Consider the following 21444-nt stretch of genomic DNA (forward strand, 5'->3'; position numbering starts at 1 on the left):
AGGAAAAAATGCGGCAAAACCCCCGTTTTCGGGGTTTTACAGATGGAGTACTTCCCATCTTGGCAGGGGATGGTGCTGGCGACGCCAGCCGCCATCCCCCGCCAGCGCCATATCGATGGCGAGAAGGGGACGCGCGCGCATGAGAGGCGTGCGCGTCCCCTTCCGACGGCGCTTCCAGCCGCTTCCCCGGGTCACCGCCGGCTTGTCGCTTCCGCCGCCTGCCCGCACCCCCCCTAACCTCCCCTAACCTTGTCCGTCTCCCTGAGGCGGAGATGGACAGGGTTTCTGTCGCGCTGGCGACGGAGACTGAGACGCACGCACGTCTCATTATGATGGATGGCGAGGCTGCTGGCGGATCGCCAGCGGAGACGTTCTGGCGATCCGCCAGCAAGGATGTAGCCTGCTACATCTGTACCAAATTTTCAAATGTACTAAGACCTGGCTGCCGCTTCTTCACCGGGCATATACCCTATATAAGCCTATGGGCAGAACTCAGGCACTGACCCCCCCTCCCCTGGCTTACCTTCCTCCGTGAAAAAGCCTCCTCCCCCTAGCAACAGGTCACAGCCAGAGGCGCCGGGGACAGCGGCAAGCCGATGAATCCCAGGGAGGTGACGGACACCACATCACGGGGGGCCTCCATCACCGCATTGCGATGCTAGTCGCATTTACATACGGGCATCACAGATGGTGTAATGATCAGCATTACTGTCTCACAGCGCTGAAGTAATGGGTTCAATACCCACCATGGCCCTAACTGTGCAGAGTTTATATGTTCTCCCCGTACTTGCATGGGTTTCCTCCCACAATCCAAAAATATACTGGTAGGTCAATTGGCTCCCAACAAAATGAACCCTTGAATGTCTGTGTGCGCGTGTACATGTGGTAGGGAATATAGATTGTAAGCTTCACTGGGGCAGGGACTGATGTGAATGTTCAAATATCCTCTGTAAAGCGCTGCGGAATATGTGTGCGCTATATAAGAAACTGTTAATAAATAAATTAATTAAATAATATGCGGTGGCGCAGAGATGTATTTTAATACATCCCACCCCGGGTCTGTTAAATGAAACAAGTCGGTGCTTTAACATGGTCAACGACATTTTGGGCATCTGCCCGTCATCAAGATGTGAAATATGTCAGTGCTTTAATGTGTTAAATGCCATTTTGGGCATCTGCCCGTCATCAAGACACTGATGATGGGCAGATGCCCAAAATGGCATTTACCACATTAAAGCACTGACATATTCCACATAACAGACCTGGAGTGACCCTTCTGGTGCTCTACATGTGGTGCTTCCCGTACCAAGCTGGCATTCGGGCTAGTAAATTGTTTCCTTCAATATACCGGTGTAGTGTAGGGTACTTCAAAAATAATCCCTATCGGAATCCCTGGACCCCCGCAAGCCTATTGCCCAGGCAATAACTGCCATAGGGAACACCAACCTTCTGTCTTGAACACACATATAGCAGGAAACACCAGGTGCTGCTAATCAGCCAGTGATTCCCAATATATCCTAGGAAAACCTAAGTTGGGTCTCCCTAGCCCTGCTGCTGCTGTTCTTAATTCTGGACTGGACCTGGATCTTCCACATTACCCACACTATATAATTTTTTTTCTATTATTATTAATGGATAAAAACACAAATTTGTAAAAGATGAACATTGTCTACAATTTATTTTGTGGGGTGAGAATATTTATCACCCCCAGGCATTTACAAATATAAGGTACATGTCATAGGCTAATGGAGGTAGTCACATATATACCCTTGGTACTAACAACTATCCTCCAGTGTATCAGGCTGCACGGAATGAGGGGATGGTGGACACTGATCCCCTTTATATTTTCAGGCTGCCTCTGGCACTTATAAAAACTTTAATGAGGATTTCCAAACTCCTCGTGTCCTCACTCCCAATACCACAATGAATAAACCATAACTTCAGCAGATTCCCCTGTGCATGGAACCATCATTTCCCACAGACCTAGAATAAGCCGGCGGCAGTCAGCACAAGTTGTTTGGGGACAAATCTAGTCATATATTAACTTTCTAGATAAGGAAATGAAGTTTAGCATTGTTTAGACACCTCACAAATAATAAACGACACAAAATGAGGATATTAATATTCTACTACTATAAACCTATAAATCTGTCATGTCCACACTCGCAAGATGACAAGTGTACAGCCATCAAGGACCACGGGATGGGGGGGGGATGCATCCAACCTTGTAAAGCAGGGGATGCGCAACCTTTGGTACTCCAGCTGTTGTTGAACTACACATCCCAGCGTGCCCTGCAACAGTTTTAGCATGGTCTAATAGCAAAACTGTAGCAAGGCATGCTGGGATGTGTAGTTCAACAACAGCTGGGGTACCAAAGGTTAGCCATCCCTGCTGTCACATCCCAGCCCCAAAGTGCCTAATATATGTGGAGACGGTATGCAGGCATATACAGGGTTAACTGCAGTCAGATATATGCAGAGTGACACCTGGGATGGGCATTCGGTGTTATGGGGGGGGGGGGGGATTGTAGGTACAATACGGAGGTTACAGTGAAAGCCATGCCTGAGCAGTAGCGCATACCGCTGACCTTTGGCGGTTGTGCTGACGGCAGCACAGTCCCAGTGGGAAATCCTGGAATTTAAGCAAGAGGGAGACCCTGCGGAGTGTTCTCTTTTCCAAGCATTGCTCCCATTCCCATGATATTTCCAATGTCAGTGATAGTTCACAAAACATAGTTGATGCTTTATTTAATCCTGGCTACACTAGGGGGGGATTTAATAAGATGGATCTTTTTCACATGTATTGTTGCTAGGGGCAACCAATCAGATTCTGTCCATTACCTTCTAGAAGGTGCTATATAAATAAGAGGTTGATTCTGATTTGTTGCCCATCAGGTCCCGGCGGCTCCCCCTCCCTCCCTTACCCGGCGCTGCTGCTGCTGCTGCTGCTGCTGCGCCGGGCTCTCCTCCTCCCTGCACCCAGAAGAGGATCATAGTGCAGGGAGGAGGTCACAGGTCCGGGCAGCACAGCTCTGTGCTGCCCGAACACAGGTGAGGTGGGGGTGGGGGGGTCGGTGCGGCAGTGGGTCACGGTAGAAGCCCACAGGCTTCTATGGAGCATCGCCAGATTGTTCCGGCCATGCCCCCTGTCGCGCTAACCCGGCGGGGGATGTTTAGAGCATCCCAAAATGCTGTAAAACCCAGATAACGGGGGTTTTACCGCATTTTTAGTTTATTGAATCTCCCCCAAAATATATTAATGCCAGAAACTTGTAGCATTATAACCAATAACTGCCAGTTACTTTGGCGCCACGGACAGGAATGCCCCCGATCAGACAATACAGACATATTATACAGTACAGTCCCCTTTATCAGCATGATCAGGTCTGTTTTATCTCTGTCCATTCTACAAAAAAGAAGCCACATAGAAACCAATTCATAAGGCTGCAAGTCGTAAAGGAAAGATCTAGAAACTATTGTGTCTTAGAAAAGAATTAACAATGAGGAGGGTGAAACCGGAGCCGCTTCTGTGCAAATTCCTGAAAATTCTGAATAGACTCCTAGCAGTGCGACAGCCTTGTAATGAGCGCGGTTCTAGCGGGAGCCACAGAGGAATTGTGTTCTTGCTCGGAGAGGGAGACGGGGTTAATAAAAGAGCATTTATTATTTAATGTTCCTGAAAACATTGTTATTTTCTTTCAGATTTACGCTACGTGTTTGTATATGTGTGAGAATGCATCTTACACGCATGTTCTTATGCAATCTTATAGTCACTCAATATAGGCTATAAATGACAGTTAGTTGCCTGGCAACCGGAAAGCTCCCTTCTGCTTGTGGGCGGAACCATGCCGCATTCCTTACATCAGAAGCTCCTCCCACTTGAACAAGCATTGCTGATTTAGAAAACTACTTATTGTAGTGCATAGTTAAGACATGGGATCATTAAAACACTGCCAGCAGCAGCCATTGACATTGTACAGTAGTTGCCAACTATGCCTTCCCTAACCCTACGAGTGCCAACATCTTTGCGAGCGATGTGCAAAATATGCGCTAAAAAATACCAGCGTCGTCACATTTGTTATATAAATTCAAATAAAAAAAACTTGTGTACAAAAAAATCAAAAAAAAAGGTTCTAGATACCATTACAGGTCATTATGATGAAGAACACTGTTTATTTGGCCATTTTCACACCTATTTTGACAAATGAAAGGGTTAATAATAATGATGGGAATGAAGCGCTAATAACACTCTCGTATTGCACATCCATCACAGAACGCGGAACCCGCATGTCCATCATTAAATGACATCCGCTTGTGAGTTCACTGATACAATCATCATAGATAAATAAATATGAAAGATAAATAGATAGACGGAGGAGGTACCGTCCCATACCACTGTGCTGGAGTGGTTTCCAGAATTCAGGCACGGGAGACGGTCAATAGAAGATGAGGAGTACCGAGACCAACCTGTGCCCACCATCAACAAGGACACATTGCTCTCTTGTTCACCATAGTTGAGGTGGACTCCAAGAAGACAGTGTCCCAGTTAGAAAAGGAGATGGGCATCTCATCATTATCCATCCACTTTATACTCCACAAAAAGCTTGCCGCAACTAATGGCGGTTGCAAGTGCCGGAAGCCATTTCCAAGAACTTGCACTCGTCGTGGCCTTCTCTATCATGACTATGCACCGGTCTACAATTCCAGGAAAGTGGTGGATCTTCCGCCCCATGAACACATCCAGGACCTTTGTCATCTGCCGTACAGTCCAGACCTGGCCCTCTGAGACTTATTTATATTCCCATAAATAAAGATGCGTGGGGTTTATTCGTTCCAACGTATAGAAGACATATCTGCTACGGACTTGTCCAGCTGCGTCTCCAAGTGGTTTGAGCGCATGAACTTGGCAAAGACTTCTCTAGTGAATGCTTTGAAAATATGGAATGTTCACTTTGTTAGCAAATATAATACATTTTGTATATTTGGAAACTTTATCTATCTATATACATACATACACACACAAACACACACAAACACACACACACACACAAAGGCCATGACCAGGATGTTGGCCGCTCAACTTAACTGTCGCATGATATGGTCTACAGCCAATGCCTGGCTGATCCGATTCAATGAATTCCAGCAGCCAATGAGAGCGAATGTAAGTACAGCAAACAGCTGTCACTTCTTGAACAATTAATGAATGACTTTAGCAGTTGATATGACAGGTGCTGACCCCTGATTGGGCAACAGATACAAGTTTAGTGAAAGGGCCATAGTAAGCGATGCATGTCACTTTCTTCCACGTAGCGGTGCAGTACTCAGGGGACTAGAAATTCTATCACATATTACTATTGATCATTGTGGTTATTTGTTTATATATTGCACGTCTGTTGCACGTCAGCCTCAGAGTATTCGTCATACCAGCCCCTGGCCATTGGAGTGTTCAGTGTAAATTCCCAGACCAGTATGTTTCTGGTGTGGGAGGAACCCAGAGCACTGCCCATCATATACAAGTACAAGATGTACCTGGGTAGCACTTGCAGACAGGCAGAATTCAAATGTACATTTACTAATATAGGAGCTATTAATAATGGGATGTCACTCATAGCAACAGGGCAGGTGCAAGTCCCCCGGCCGCCCCAGGCAAAAAAAACCCCGCCACCTGCCAGGGCAAGGGTGCGGACGATACTGCGGCACGGGGGAGTGTGCGAGCGATACTGCGGAGAGCGGGTAGTGCCGCGCTGAAATTCCTCTGCGGGCAGCGCGCGCGTGGGGGGGGGGCGTTGATTCACGGGCGGGATGGGGGGGGAGGGGAGGATCACAGACTCACCTGCTCCCTTCTTTCTGGTACCTCTCTATGGTACCTCGGTGGCTAAGTACCGCCCTCCAGTGGCCGGCGCCCTAGGCAAATGCCTAGTCCTGCCTAGTGGTGGCGCCGGGCCTGCATAGCAACCAACCAGATTCTACTTCTTATTTATTTACCACCTTCTATAAGATAATAGATAAATTCTGCAATAGAACTCTGATCCTAGTACATTTATTCCATACCCCACTGCTAAAGACCATTTGGCCCATGCAGTCTGCCCATACACACACACACACACACACACACACACACACAGCTGAGAGCCAATTAACCTACCAGTATATTTATTGAGTGTGGGGGCAACTGGAGTAACCGGGGGCAACATTACATAGAAGCTGATCCATTTGGACATTCTTTAGCAGGTTTGATACTTCTGCCCCTGAAGAAGGACCTTGACTGGTTCACCAATGCACACAATTATGGCCCGATTCTGGTTTGCTCGCTCAGCAGCGGTAATTTGCTGCTTAACGAGCCTTCTATCGCGGGCTGGCGGTGGGCAATGCCCATCCCCTGCCACCCAGCGAATATCCCTTTGTGATTTGCAGGCATGAGATCATTCGATGGTTTCCAACCATCAAATGACTTCTACAGTGCTCACAAATCTAAGTCAGTCTGGGGTGACTTAGACTTGCGGCGTCCTGGTCCGAGAACTGGGCGGACGCCTGACACCTGTCCTGTGACGTCAGCTGCCCACCAGCGTTTACATGGGGTCGCCCAGCGTTTTCCCATTTATACGCCCAGGAAATGCATTCGAACACTCCCTGCCCCCCTCCATCACGCCCCCCTCCCCAACATCGTGCGAGCGCCCCATAGACTATGCAAGTCTCCAAAGGCGCCCTGCACATGCGCAATGCTTCAACATCGGTACCCCGTGCGAACACGCCGGGGACCCCTCTCCTCAGAATCAGACCCTATGTCTGGGACTGAGAGTCTGCACAGTTATAGCATGGGCTGCGGACACGGCAGATGTGCCCGCACCATATTTAACTGCAAGTAACAGCCCAAATCTATGGAATATTCAACGATTTGTCTTCAGTGATTTAAATGATGACACATTTTTGAGGGATTTCTGGATCTATGTACTGTTACTTGGCAACCTGTGAGGTCACCAAGGAGAAGATGCAAGTGACAGTTCCTCCTGAATGGAAATGTTCCAACACCCTTTTAGTCAATGTGCACTGTAACAGTCCTGACACTCCCACCATACTAAGCCCCACCCACAGACACGCTGCAAGGACCGGAACATCGATCGATATAGATATATATATAGATATATATATAGATATATATATATATATATATATATATATATATTATATATATATATATATATATACACAGAGGCGTAACTAGATATTAGCAAAAGTTTGTAAGGGCCCCCTATTTAGCAACTGATGGTGATAAATGTATGCAAAACATATTAGTTTGACAGCAAAGATGGGCCCCATAGCAGCTGCACCCCTTGCACCTATGGTAGTTATGCCCCTGTGTATGTATGTATGTATGTATGTATGTATGTATGTATGTATGTATGTATGTATGTATGTATGTATGTATGTATGTATGTATATATATATATATATATATATATATATATATATACACACATACATACATACATACATATACATACATACATACATATACACATACTGTAGATATATAGAATATAACTCATTTTCTGAATTCTAAACCTTAAGCATAATAACACCGTAGACTTTACTACCAAGGACACACGCAGCGGATTGACAAAAAGTGTAATAACTGCGTATTAAAGTTTTAGTGGCGATGACAAATACCATATGGGGATCAAGAGATTTATTCTGTTTTTCACTTCAATAAATATGAAAATATCTAATCTATGAATTCGAATCCAGCAAACTAAAAACAGCGTGCCAGAATTGGCGCTCTCGGCGGATGAGCCACTGGGCAGGTAATTATTCCGTCAGCCACATAAAGACATTTCGGAGAATCTTCCCACGCATTGACAAGGAGGTCATCGTCACTATCCAAACATAACGTATGCTGCAAAATGTGCTTCTTACATTAAAAAAAAAATAACACTATTTTAAAGAATGAAAAATTCCAGATTAACCTGATAAAATATTCATGTAGGGAAGATAATGTACAGTCTATCCTGAAAAATGACACTCATTATAGAAATGTATGGTTGTCCGTACTGACGGTGTAGTTGTTAGCATTACTGCCTCACATCACTGGGGTCATTGGTTCGATCCCCACTGTGGCCCTAACTGTGTGGAGTTTGAATATTCTCCCCGTGCTTGCGTGGGTTTCCTCAGGGTACTCCGGTTTCCTCCCACAATTCAGATATACTGGTAGGCTAATTGGCTCCCACAAAAATGAACCCTAGAATGTCTGTGTGTGCGTGTACATGTGGTAGGGAACATAGATTGTAAACTCCACTGGGGCAGGGACTGATGTGAATGTTCAAATATTCTCTGTACAGCGCTGCGGAATATGTGCGCGCTATATAAGAAACTGTTAAATAAATAACAGTCGCGCGCATACACTGCTATACAGCATTGTCATTTGGGTTTTCCCTGTGCCTGAAAGCATGGAGTTAAACGGACTGGATATAATGGGTCCATTTACGCACTAAAAGTAATGTGCTGTATGTTTTAAAATTTAAGTATGTTGTTCCCACAATGCAACAGGCTCCACTTCCCCTTTACATATTCATTCAGTGGCAGAAATTATCCTGGTTCTCCAAAGCCCCCATTTCTAAGAACTCTTCAATTATCTGTTCAGCATAAATTAAGCAGACAGTGCTCCTCGCTGAACGTCTGCAGTAATTCATTCCTGGGTAATAATAAGAATACATTATATTCCCAACATTCCTGTTCCATCGCACAGTAGCGCTAACATCCCATGTCAGATCCCAGGGACAGACCGCTGCTACGGTGACACTTTCTAGTGGAGTAGTAGAATGGATTGTCAGCTCTTGGGGTTGCACACGGAATATGGATTGTGTACAGAATCCAATCATCTGCATAGCCAATTCATACGGAGCTCGGTTCCTGAGCACTTTCATTAATGAGTAAAGTAATGGTTGGGGCTGAAGACCAGCCCTGTTGTGGAACTACAGGTCTCAGCTAGAACAGAGAGTCACAGGCTGCCCGGGAATATTCAGCTTCATGATGCTTTTCCAGAGGATTCCAGGGCTTGCTGAGCTCTGTAGTTCAACAAGTTTTTTAACCCTGCCTTGGACAAACTGTTTAGTGTGATGTGATGACCATTGAGGCTGTGATGTGTGGAGCCTCACTCAGCACAAGTGAATGCATCTAGGAAACTCCTGGGAACTGGAGCTGGCTGGGAATAGTCGGCAGTTACATAAGAGAGGGACAGAGCTTGTATGATGGATCTAGAAGGGTCCAGACCTTTCCTCCAATCTGGGAGAGCTTTTGTTCTGTATGATAAGTGGTAGCATTGTCTCCAGTAACAAGATAGCAGCGCTCTGTTCTACAAGGTGTACCCATGTGCCTCACCCGTACTACAAGGTGTACCCAGCGTGCCTCACCGGTACTACAAGGTGTCCCCAGCGTGCCTCACCCGTACTACAAGGTGTACCCAGCGTGCCTCACCCGTACTACAAGGTGTACCCAGCGTGCCTCACCCGTACTACAAGGTGTACCCAGCGTGCCTCACCCGTACTACAAGGTGTACCCAGCATACCTCACCCGTACTACAAGGTGTACCCAGCATACCTCACCCGTACTACAAGGTGTACCCAGCGTGCCTCACCCGTACTCCAAGGTGTACCCAGCGTGCCTCACCCGTACTCCAAGGTGTACCCAGCGTGCCTCACCCGTACTACAAGGTGTACCCAGCGTGCCTCACCCGTACTACAAGGTGTACCCAGCGTACCTCACCCGTACTACAAGGTGTACCCAGCGTGCCTCACCCGTACTACAAGGTGTACCCAGCGTGCCTCACCCGTACTACAAGGTGTACCCAGCGTGCCTCACCCGTACTACAAGGTGTACCCAGCGTGCCTCACCCGTACTACAAGGTGTACCCAGCGTGCCTCACCCGCACTACAAGGTGTACCCAGCGTGCCTCACCCGCACTACAAGGTGTACCCAGCGTGCCTCACCCGCACTACAAGGTGTACCCAGCATACCTCACCCGTACTACAAGGTGTACCCAGCGTGCCTCACCCGTACTACAAGGTGTACCCAGCGTGCCTCACCCGTACTACAAGGTGCACCCATGTGCCTCTCCCGCACTACAAGGTGCACCCATGTGCCTCTCCCGCACTACAAGGTGCACCCATGTGCCTCTCCCGCACTACAAGGTGTACCCATGTGCCTCTCCTGCACCACCAGGTGTACCCATGTGCCTCTCCTGCACCACCAGGTGTACCCATGTGCCTCTCCTGCACTACCAGGTGTACCCATGTGCCTCTCCTGCACTACCAGGTGTACCCATGTGCCTCTCCTGCACTACCAGGTGTACCCATGTGCCTCTCCTGCACTACCAGGTGTACCCATGTGCCTCTCCTGCACTACCAGGTGTACCCATGTGCCTCTCCTGCACTACCAGGTGTACCCATGTGCCTCTCCTGCACTACAAGGTGTACCCATGTGCCTCTCCTGCACTACAAGGTGCACCCATGTGCCTCTCCTGCACTACAAGGTGTACCCATGTGCCTCTCCTGCACTACAAGGTGTACCCATGTGCCTCTCCTGCACTACAAGGTGTACCCATGTGCCTCTTCTGCACTACAAGGTGCACCCATGTGCCTCTCCCGCACTACAAGGTGTACCCATGTGCCTCTCCTGCACTACCAGGTGTACCCATGTGCCTCACCTGCACTACAAGCCAGGTGTACCCATGTGCCTCACCTGCACTACAAGGTGTACCCATGTGCCTCTCCGGCACTACAAGATGCACCCATGTGCCTCTCCTGCACTACAAGATGCACCCATGTGCCTCTCCTGCACTACCAGGTGTACCCATGTGCCTTTCCTGTAGGAAGCAGCCTAATTAGCTCCCTGTCCCCAGGACCGTGCAGAGGGCTACACTACTAGGATGTGACCTACTTCCAGCACCACATCAGCTGCCTCCTGTCCCTCTACACACTGTATACTGTACGTTCCATATCACTGACTACAGCCACAATAAGTAATACCAGGAGGGGGGGGGTTCTTCCCTTACCTGTGTCCCGAACGACCAGGCATCAGAGAATTACAGTCCACAGCCAAAGTGTCAAGAAAAAAAAGGTCCAAGTCCCGGGGTGGCCAGGAAGGGGTGCAGGCTGGGATTAGGGTGTCCTGAGAAGAAAGAGGTGTCCTCCACCTTTGGGTGATATAGAATCAGCCTCCCCTGACAGCTGAAACAAGAGGGGGCAGCGTGGGGTGCCCTGTAAGGAGTGGGGGGGTCCCACAGCTGGGCAGTGGGCAGGGGTCTCCTGATTGTAAGAAGTTGAATGTCCTCCCAGGAAATGATCTTCGCAGCTGATTGCTCCCAGTGAAACAGTTCAAGCAAGTGGAATCCGAGAGGGAGACCTGGGGAGGGAGGGAGAGAGAGGAGGGGGAGGAGGGGCTGTGTGCAGGAATCTCTCCTCCATCGGTGGGGAAGCATTGCCTGCTCACCTGGCATACTAGAGGGGGAGGAGACGGATCATGGGGCTGCCCTCATTCATATATCTCTGAGTGCACATGCTGGAGAACTACAACGCCCAGCATTATGCCTGCCTTGTCTGTCAGGCAGGGGACTGCAGTAGTTCCACAGCAGCAGCTGGACATAAACTTCTGGTTGCTGGGCATGCTGGGGCTGATAGTTCCACTGGCTTGCCGGCTCTTGCTGACAGTAGCTGTGCAGTGATGGAGATGAGTGTAAGTGAAAATGGCATTGATTGCATCCTTCTAGTATGCGGTGGATAGGTCGACAGTGTCGGGATACTGTCATTAGGTTGACATGCATCGGGTCAACCACTGATGGTTGACAGCCCTTAGGTCGACACAGGAAAAAGGTTGACACACCTAAGGTCAACAGATTCAATAGGTCGACACAAGCATTATGTTGACATTGGCAAGTTAGACAGTCAAAAGTTCGACCTGTGGTTTTCACTTTTCTTTTGAGCCGACATGTGCCGACAGGCCGTATTTCACGCCCTACCATCCGCTACGGCCTAGTGGGAGAATAAATAGTGCGCAGCAAGCGGACGCGGTACACTTAGGTGGTTTCCATGGCGACTAAGTCGACATTCGGGACAAAAAAAATCTCTTTGGGCCTTTTAATGCTTTCCAATGACCGTGGGCTAGAATTGAGAACAGTGCCATGCGAGGGTACGCACTACACTGATTGGTGGTTGACATTGACAACAAAAAAATACAGCATGTTGATCTTTTTATGGGTCGACCTATTGCTTGTGTCATCCTTTTGTCTATGTCGACCTATAACATGTTGATTTTTTCCATGTTGACAATGTCAACCCTAAAATCACCCCCCCCCCCCCCCCCCCCCCTTCTATAGAGGAATGAAAACTCCTAAAATATATAAGTAGCTGGGAAATCTGCATTTTTTCACCCCTTTAGTTAAACCACTTATTAGCGGTCTCGTAAGTAGGGGACCATCCTGGGCCTTTTTTTTTTTTCAATCTAGGGATTTGGGATTGAAAAACTGTCAAACCCGGAATTCACGGGATTGTCTTCCTGACGTAGCACCACGGTGGGAGGTGCTTAGAAGCAATCCTTCAATGGGTGGGCGTAAGAGGGCAGGCTGTGCGGACGTGGCGGGGAGATCGGGTGGTTGCGGGCAGGGGTGGCAGATACAGCAGGGCTGCACAGTGTGACCTCTAACATTACGCTGTGCAACCGCGCAACATGTTTTCCGGGCAATGCCTGAGCCGAGCACGGCCCTGCATAAAGGGATGAAATGTGCATGTGCAATTCAATCCCCAAAATCCTGAGATTCGTTGATCTAATCCCAGGACTGAAATACTGGCAAAAATTGTCCTAAATCCAAGGATCCAGCCGATCCCGCTACCAGGATTGGCATCACTATTAGTAAGTACCTGGGGGCCGTATCAAGGGGTTCGATCGTCCAAGACACAAAGCTGATGGATGGGATTGTTTGTCTCCCAGGATTCCTAGAATGGCGCCCTGCTAACTGAAGAATGTGGATACGGTCATTAGGTTGACAAGCATTGGGCCGACACCATTAGGTCGACATGGGTCTAGGTCAACATGGGTCTAGGCTGACAGGTCATTAGGTCAACACAAGTATGTGCCGACAGGCAGTATTCATACCTCCCAGCATCCCCTCTCCAGGAGGGACACAATGCTCTGTTCCTGCACTTCCCTCTTAATGTATGATTGCCATCACCTGTGGTGACACCTTTCTTATCAATGAACCTGTTCAACACAGGTGGTGGTAATCGTACAGTAAGAGGGAGGTCCAGAAGCAGAGCGATGTGTCCCTCCTGGAGAGGGTAATGTTGGGAGGTATGAGTATTTCATGCCCTACCATCCACTAGGGCAGTGATTCCCAACCCTGGTCCTCAAGTACCCCCAACAGTGCATGTTTTCCAGGTCACCCAGCAGGTGCACTCATTATTCAGACACATTGTAAAAGATCTACAGGTGGAGCTAATTATTTTGCCTGTGATTCTGTGTGGAGACCTGGAAAACGTGAACTGTTGGGGGACCAGGGTTGGGAACCGCTTCATTAGGGTGTGGTGGGAGAATAAAATAGTGTGCCCAAAGCACGGCAAGCATAGCAAGGGGACGAGGTGATATGTTTCAGTGTCCATGTTGACTGTGTCGTCATTCTGGTAAAAAAAATTAGTTAAAAACCCCATGTCGACCTTTTGACTGTCAACCTTGCCCATGTCGACCTAATGCTTATGTCGACCTAATATCCTGTCGACCTTGCTGCATGTCCACCCAATGCTTGTCGACCAACATCTTGTAGACCTAATGATCCAGGCGATTCTTTTACTGGTCCTGTACCCCTCTTCATGATATCATGCTGCCACATATGCGGCCTGGTAGTTGGAGGACTCAGCCCAGGCAGAATAATGCCCTGCACAGATGCATACCTCCCAGCATGCCCCTCTCCAGGAGGGACACAATGCTCTATTCCTGGACTTCCCTCCTAATTAATGATTGCCATCACCTGTGGTGAAGCACCTTTCTTATCAATTCACCTGATGGGCAGCACGGATGGTGTAATGGTTATAGCATTACTGCCTCACAGCACTGAGGTCATGGGTTCTATCCCCACCATGTGTTATATATACAGGGCAGTACGGATGGTGTAATGGTTAGCATTACTGCCTCACAGCACTGAGGTCATGGGTTCTATCCCCACCATGTGTTATATATACAGGGCAGTACGGATGGTGTAATGGTTAGCATTACTTCCTCACAGCACTGAGGTCATGGGTTCTATCCCCACCATGTGTTATATATACAGGGCAGTACAGATGGTGTAATGGTTATAGCATTACTGCCTCACAGCGCTGTGGTCATGGGTTCTATCCCCACCATGTGTTATATATACGGGGCAGTACGGATGGTGTAATGGTTATAGCATTACTGCCTCACAGCGCTGTGGTCATGGGTTCTATTCCCACCATGTGTTATATATACAGGGCAGTACGGATGGTGTAATGGTTATAGCATTACTGCCTCACAGCACTGAGGTCATGAGTTTTATCCCCACCATGTGTTATATATATGGGCAGTACGGACGGTGTAATGGTTAGCATTACTTCCTCACAGCACTGAGGTCATGGGTTCTATCCCCACCATGTGTTATATATACAGGGCAGTACGGACGGTGTAATGGTTAGCATTACTGCCTCGCAGCGCTGAGGTCATGGGTTCTATCCCCACCATGTGTTATATATACGGGGCAGTACGGATGGTGTAATGGTTACATTACTGCCTCACAGCACTGAGGTCATGGGTTCTATCCCCATCATGTGTTATATATACAGGGCAGTACCGATGGTGTAATGTTTACATTACTGCCTCACAGCACTGAGGTCATGGGTTCTATTCCCACCATGTGTTATATATACAGGGCAGTATGGATGTTGTAATGGTTATAGCATTACTGCCTCACAGCGCTGTGGTCATGGGTTCTATTCCCACCATGTGGTATATATACGGGCAGTACGGATGGTGTAATGGTTAGCATTACTGCCTCACAGCACTGAGGTTATGGGTTCTATTCCCACCATGTGTTATATATACAGGGCAGTACGGATGGTGTAATGGTTATAGCATTACTGCCTCACAGCACTGAGGTCATGGGTTCTATCCCCACCATGTGTTATATATACGGGGCAGCACGGAGGGTGTAATGGTTACAATACTGCCTCACAGCGCTGAGGTCATGGGTTCTATCCCCACCATGTGTTATATATACGGGGCAGTACGGATGGTGTAATGGTTATAGCATTACTGCCTCACAGCGCTGAGGTCATGGGTTCTATCCCCACCATGTGTTATATATACGGGGCAGTATGGACAGTGTAATGGTTATATCATTACTGCCTCACAGTGCTGAGGTCATGGGTTCTATCCCCACCATGTGTTATATATACGGGGCAGCACGGACGGTGTAATGGTTACATTGAGGTCATGGGTTCTATCCCCACCATGTGTTATATATACAGGGCAATACGGATGGTGTAATGGTTATAGCATTACTGCCTCACAGCACTGAGGTCATGGGCTCTATTCCCACCATGGCTCTAACTTTGCAGAGTTTGTATATTCTCCCCGTGCTTGCGTGGGTTTCCTCCGGGTACTCCGGTTTCCTCACACAATCCAAAAATATACTGGTAGGTTAATTGGCTTCCAACAAAAATGAACCCTAGAATGTCTGTGTGTGCGTGTACATGTGGTAGGGAATATAGATTGTAAGCTCCACTGGGGCAGGGACTGGTGCAAATGTTCAACTGTAAAGCGCTGCGGAATCTGTGTGCGCTATATAAGAAACTGTAAACAAATAAATAGTACCACTGCAGAGTCAAACAGGGCTGCCATCAGGAATTTTGCCCCATCTCCCTGTACCCTGTCACACACACCTATCACTGGGCCAGATGCACTAAGCTTCAAAAGTGATACAATGGAGAATGATAAACAGCCAACCAATCAGCTCCTGTCTGACATTTTTCAAACACAGTCTGTGACATGGCAGGTAAGAGCTGATTGGCTGGCTGATTATCAAGCTCCGTTTTATCACTTTTGAAGCTTAGTGCATCTTGCCCACTATGTTACAGTTAGTGGAGGTGCAATGGCAGTTAGCCTGGTCAGACAGGAGCGCCTCAGAGTCAGCAGCCTCTGCTGTGCTCTGATTGGCTGAGTAGCAAGTGCAACACACAATCACTCACCGCAAGAGAACAGGACCAGACCCTACCTATGTTGTTGGTCTGGACTCTGGCGCCACCATCAGGAAGCTGGAGGTGGCACAGCTGTGTGTGTGAGATGTAGCATATGGTGTGTCAATGACATGGTGGGGGGATATTTTACGTGTAGGGACATGGTTTGGGGATATTTTACGTGTAGGGATATTATATGTACAGTCACATGGTGTAAGGGGTATTATATGTACAGTGATGTGCCAGGACTGCGCGGCTTTCTGGTACTGACCGGCGGCATTTACCTATCCAGGTGGCGGTGCTAGTAAGGAGGTGGGTGGGGTATGCAAATATCTAGTTGTCAGCAATGCATGCAGGACTTATTGTGTCATGTGGACAGTGATTGGAGTGTTTGTGTGTCTCCCAGGTGACCGGCATCCTTGTGTGTGAGGCTGAGCATAGGGGGTGCTGCCATGTTGGAGACCATCAGGTGACTACCAGTAACCAATGACTGGTCAGGGGTATTCCTTAACCAACCACGGCATGATGGTGCCTATAAAATTATGTCCACCCCAGAGGGGAAGTGTAAGTGCAGCAAGTCACTAGACTTGAGGCTGCTTGTCACTGTGCCTCCGGCTGTGGTTTGTGGATATGTCCTGGTTACCTGCACCTGTTCCACGGAATCCTTGTTACCTGCACCTGCTTCACAGCTCTGTTCCACAGTTTGACCAGAGTATGCATACCTGCATCCGCCTTACAGCTTAGTGTATACTGAAGTACTGGAATTGCTCAAGTGTATTCTCTGTATGGCATGTTCTCCGAAGTTCAGTTATTCCTTCACAAATGTACAGTATATCCTATGTCACTGTTCTGAATCCAAGCACAATTCAAGTACTGTATACCTCATCTGGATATCCATTATCCAGAAATATTCTTAAACTGATGATTTTTTTTCTGAATGCCTGCAGTCCGAACTTCGCTTGCTCGTTCCTCCCCCCCCCCCCCCCACAAGATTTTCTCTTGCCCAACCTCCTCACCCTGCTCCAAAGGCGTCCCGCATCCATCTCCTGAGCATTCCCAGATCCAATGAAGCATTGCGTGAGTGCGTGGGTGATGTCACCAGCGCAAGGTATCATTGTGACTGGAAAAGCTCAGGAGATGGATGCTGGGGGACACCATGGACGTCGGGGAACGCTGTGGATTCTGGGGACATTGGAGGACACCTCTGAAACAGGTAATTATACAAATATCCTGAAGTCCGGAATTATCCCTTATCCAAAATGCTCCTGGTCCCAAGCATTTAGTATAAGAGATACTCAACCTGTATATCCTGTTTGATTGAACTGTTGTCCCGGGGATTACATGATGTTCTTCTTCTATTGTCGTGACATCGAAAATTAGACCATCTACTATACAACGACTCAGTGACGGAACTATATTCTACGGCCTAGTTTTATTCCAATCATTGGTAAACCCTACACTGCTTCTCCCGTCTTACCGGTAACAGAACCGCGACAAACGCTGATGTATTATATCAGTCTAAAATGTAATCTCCTCTCCTGATATTGTGCCTATAAGCTTCTGTTTGGAGTTGCTATTACTGGAAGCAGCAGTGATAGCGCTGTATGGTAGTGCGGCCCCCACCCCGACTCGCCTGGGGCGCTCCGGTGCCTTGCACCGGCCCTGAGTGCAGCAGGTGGCATATATTACAAGCAGACGCCTCTCGCTCCGTTCTGCGTCCTACGACGCATATCTGATATCTGTGCAAGAACAGAGATCCCAGGCCTTTTCCCTCACCATAAACAGTGGTGTCACAATTGACAAACGGAGGCCATCGCTGCGCGCTACGTCGCAGGACCTATTTATTCACACTCAGAACGGGTGCTGTGCATGCACACAGAAACGATCATCGGTTCTTTGCTCTTCCGTTTGCATTAGCTTTGAATAACCCCCTGTATGCATTGTGAAGGGCGGCTATCAGTTGGGAATCTGCTGTGTTTGTCCTGTTGCTCAGTGTTTGTGGGGATGCCAAACAGCCTGCAGATAGCACTCAGCCAGTCCGGCCAGATGACTGTGGTTCTTGGCATGGGGATGTCAGAGTCAGGGGGGAGACAGTGGGTGACTCGGAGGTCAGTTCTTTTACTGACAACAATACTGACTGACAATTTGTTCTACAGGTCAAAGTGTGTGTATGTGTGTGTGTGTGTGTGTGTGTGTGTTATCACTATTACCCACCACTAACCGTACAGTTAAAATTTAACATGATCACAGACAAGTATTAGTGCATTGTCATCCTCACAAAAGCAGTTCAGATTTGGAGATATAATTCCTTAATTAAGCCAATAAGGAGTTTAGCAGAGAACCCCCCTTCCCCCTCCCCCAGTAATCAAATCACGCAATTTGTGGGGCTTCGACTAGGGGGTGGGGGCTAAAGGACACACTTTGGCATATTTAGCCACAACCCCTTCCTCGAAAAGCCATGGTCACGGAAATTTAACTTGAGATGCATGGGGGGTTATCCAACGATGTCCGGGAGGGTTGCCCACCTTTCCGGGTGCCAATGGGAGCTCCGGTTGGCTCGCGAGTTGGCCGGACAGCCCCTCTCTCTCTCCGGCTATCACTTCTGCTTGCCTAGCTGGCGGCGGCTGTCTGGTCACAGCCTGCTGCCCATTATAGGTATTACCCTAGTGAGAATTCCGGCCCTGCTTGCGCCCCAGTGACGCCGTCTCCACCCCCCTACTGCTAGGGCTGCGGAGACCTAGTTATACCACTGATCAGGGGTTAAAGTGGGGGGGGGGGGGGGATCTGATCTAAGATCCACCACCCTGTAATGTTAGGGGAACTCAGTTACACCTCTACCACAGCCATGCACAGTATTACTGTACAACAGAAAAGCCTGTCCCCGCGGCTTCCTTTCTGTCATGGCGTGTGTGATGTCATGCTATCATTGCGCTGAAGAAAGGAGAGCAAGCTGCTGGAGGGACAGTGATAAATCTGTGTATAAGGGCACTTACTGTGGACATTTTGTGTAAGGGGTACTACTGCTGTGGGCATTATGCGTATATAAGCGATACTACAATGGCATTATTTGTGGACACTACTGTGTGGCAGACAGTACATGTATAAAGAATACTACTGTGTAGTGTAGTCATAACATGAATAAGGTGTACTACCTTTGTGGTGCAATATGAATCGGGGTCACTACATGTGTATGTGATATGATTGTGCTACTGTGTGGCATAATTTGAATTGGGGGTACTACTGTAATGCCGCGTCCCTTTTATAAAGTATGGGAGGTAGGGCCCAAATTTTGGAGCTTGCAGGGGTTGCTGGAATCCTTGGCACTGGCTTGGGTTCCGCGGCCACCTAGTGGAGGGAGTGAGGTGGTAGGCGGGGGGGGGGGGGGGGGGGGGGCGGGTTGATGGCAAAGGGAAAGGAGTTCCACCACCTCTCCAGGACCACTTTAAGCCCCTGACTAAAAGCCCATACAAACTGGGCGACTTTGAGCTGAAAGTCGCGCAAACAGCAGGTTTGAGCGACTTTCAGCTCAAAAGCCCAGTGTGTATGGCACGGGGGTGAGCGGTGAGTGCTGCTGTGCGCTCCCGCAACATCGCAGGGAAAAGCCGTTCAGCTGCTGGTTATACCAGCAGATGAGCGTCTTTCAGGACGGCTTTGCATAGCGCTCCGCTATGCCAACACCGTCCTCCCCCTCCCTCCGTCAGGGGGAAAGCCGCCCAGTGTGTATGCACTGAGCGGCTTTCCCCGCAGCGATGAACGCGATCATCACTGTCCATACACGCTGGGTATAGTCGCCCAGTGTGTATGGACCCTTAGTCCTGCACTGGGCAGTTTGTGGCTGGGAATCCTGTGGGCACCTTTAAAGAACATCTCTTCCAAATTGTAACATCACCCATCAATAACCCTCCGTCCACACTGCAACACTGCTTCACTGCACAGGAGAATGTGTAATGGATGATGTGCCCGGGCAAATGATTCACTAATGCTGATTGGCCAGCGCAGCAGGATGAGTATCTTGAGAACAGCAGGGGAGCGGAGGTAACCCCATGGATATGCCGAGGGAGGGAGGGAGGGAGGGACTGCTAAGATATTTGTGTGAATCCGATTGCTTGTCTATCCTATGATCCATACCCTGTAGGAGAAGATCCCTCAGAACAAGTTTCCTGTGTTCCATCTTTGGTAAATATAGTAAAAAGTTGCATTATTCGTCATGCGGATTAAGCTGTATAAAGGTGCGTACACACGGGGCTATAATCGCTGGCAATATGGTCACTGAGTGACCATATTGCCAGCGATTGGAGGGTGCATGCTCCCGTTTTTAGCCCTCTTATGATCGCTGGTTGCAGGAGCTTGCTCCTGCTTCCAGCTGATTTCCCCTGCGGCTCCCCTGGCAGAGGTTCCATTTGATCAGCGACTATCTCTGGTCACTGATGAAACATAGAAACAATGAATTTGACGGCAGTTAAGAACCACTTTTTCCCATCTAGTCTGCCCCTTTTTTAAACATGTTACCTCGGCTCAAACCATATTTGATCCTTTTTTTTTGTAAGGATATCAATATGCCTATCCCAAGCATGTTTACATTGTACTACTGTATTTGCGTCTACCACCTCTGTTGGGAGGCTATTCCACTTATTTACTACTCTTTCTGTGAAGTAATTCTTCCTCACATTTCCCCTGAATCTTCCTCCCTCTAGTGTCAGTGCATGTCCTCGTGTTCTGTTGCTCCTCTTCTGTGAAGAATGCCTCCCACCTGTACCTTCCTCCCTCTAGTGTCAGTGCATGTCCTCGTGTCTGCTGCCCTCTTCCTGTGAAGAATGTCTACCACATGTACCTTCCTCCCTCTAGTGTCAGTGCGTGTCCTCGTGTTCTGCTGCTCCTCTTCCTGTGAAGAATGTCTCCCACCTGTACCTTCCTCCCTCTAGTGTCAGTGCGTGTCCTCGTGTTCTGCTGCTCCTCTTCCTGTGAAGAATGTCTCCCACCTGTACCTTCCTCCCTCTAGTGTCAGTGCGTGTCCTCGTGTTCTGCTGCTCCTCTCCTGTGAAGAATGTCTCCCACCTGTACCTTCCTCCCCCTAGTGTCAGTGCATGTCCTCGGAGTTCTGCTGCTCCTCTTCCTGTGAAGAATGTCTCCCACCTGTACCTTCCTCCCCCTAGTGTCAGTGCATGTCCTCGTGTTCTGCTGCTCCTCTTCCTGTGAAGAATGTCTCCCACCTGTA

Source organism: Crinia signifera, chromosome 11 (assembly GCF_055691185.1).
Source record: "Crinia signifera chromosome 11, ASM5569118v1, whole genome shotgun sequence".
In the NCBI taxonomy this organism is placed as follows: Eukaryota; Metazoa; Chordata; class Amphibia; order Anura; family Myobatrachidae; genus Crinia; species Crinia signifera.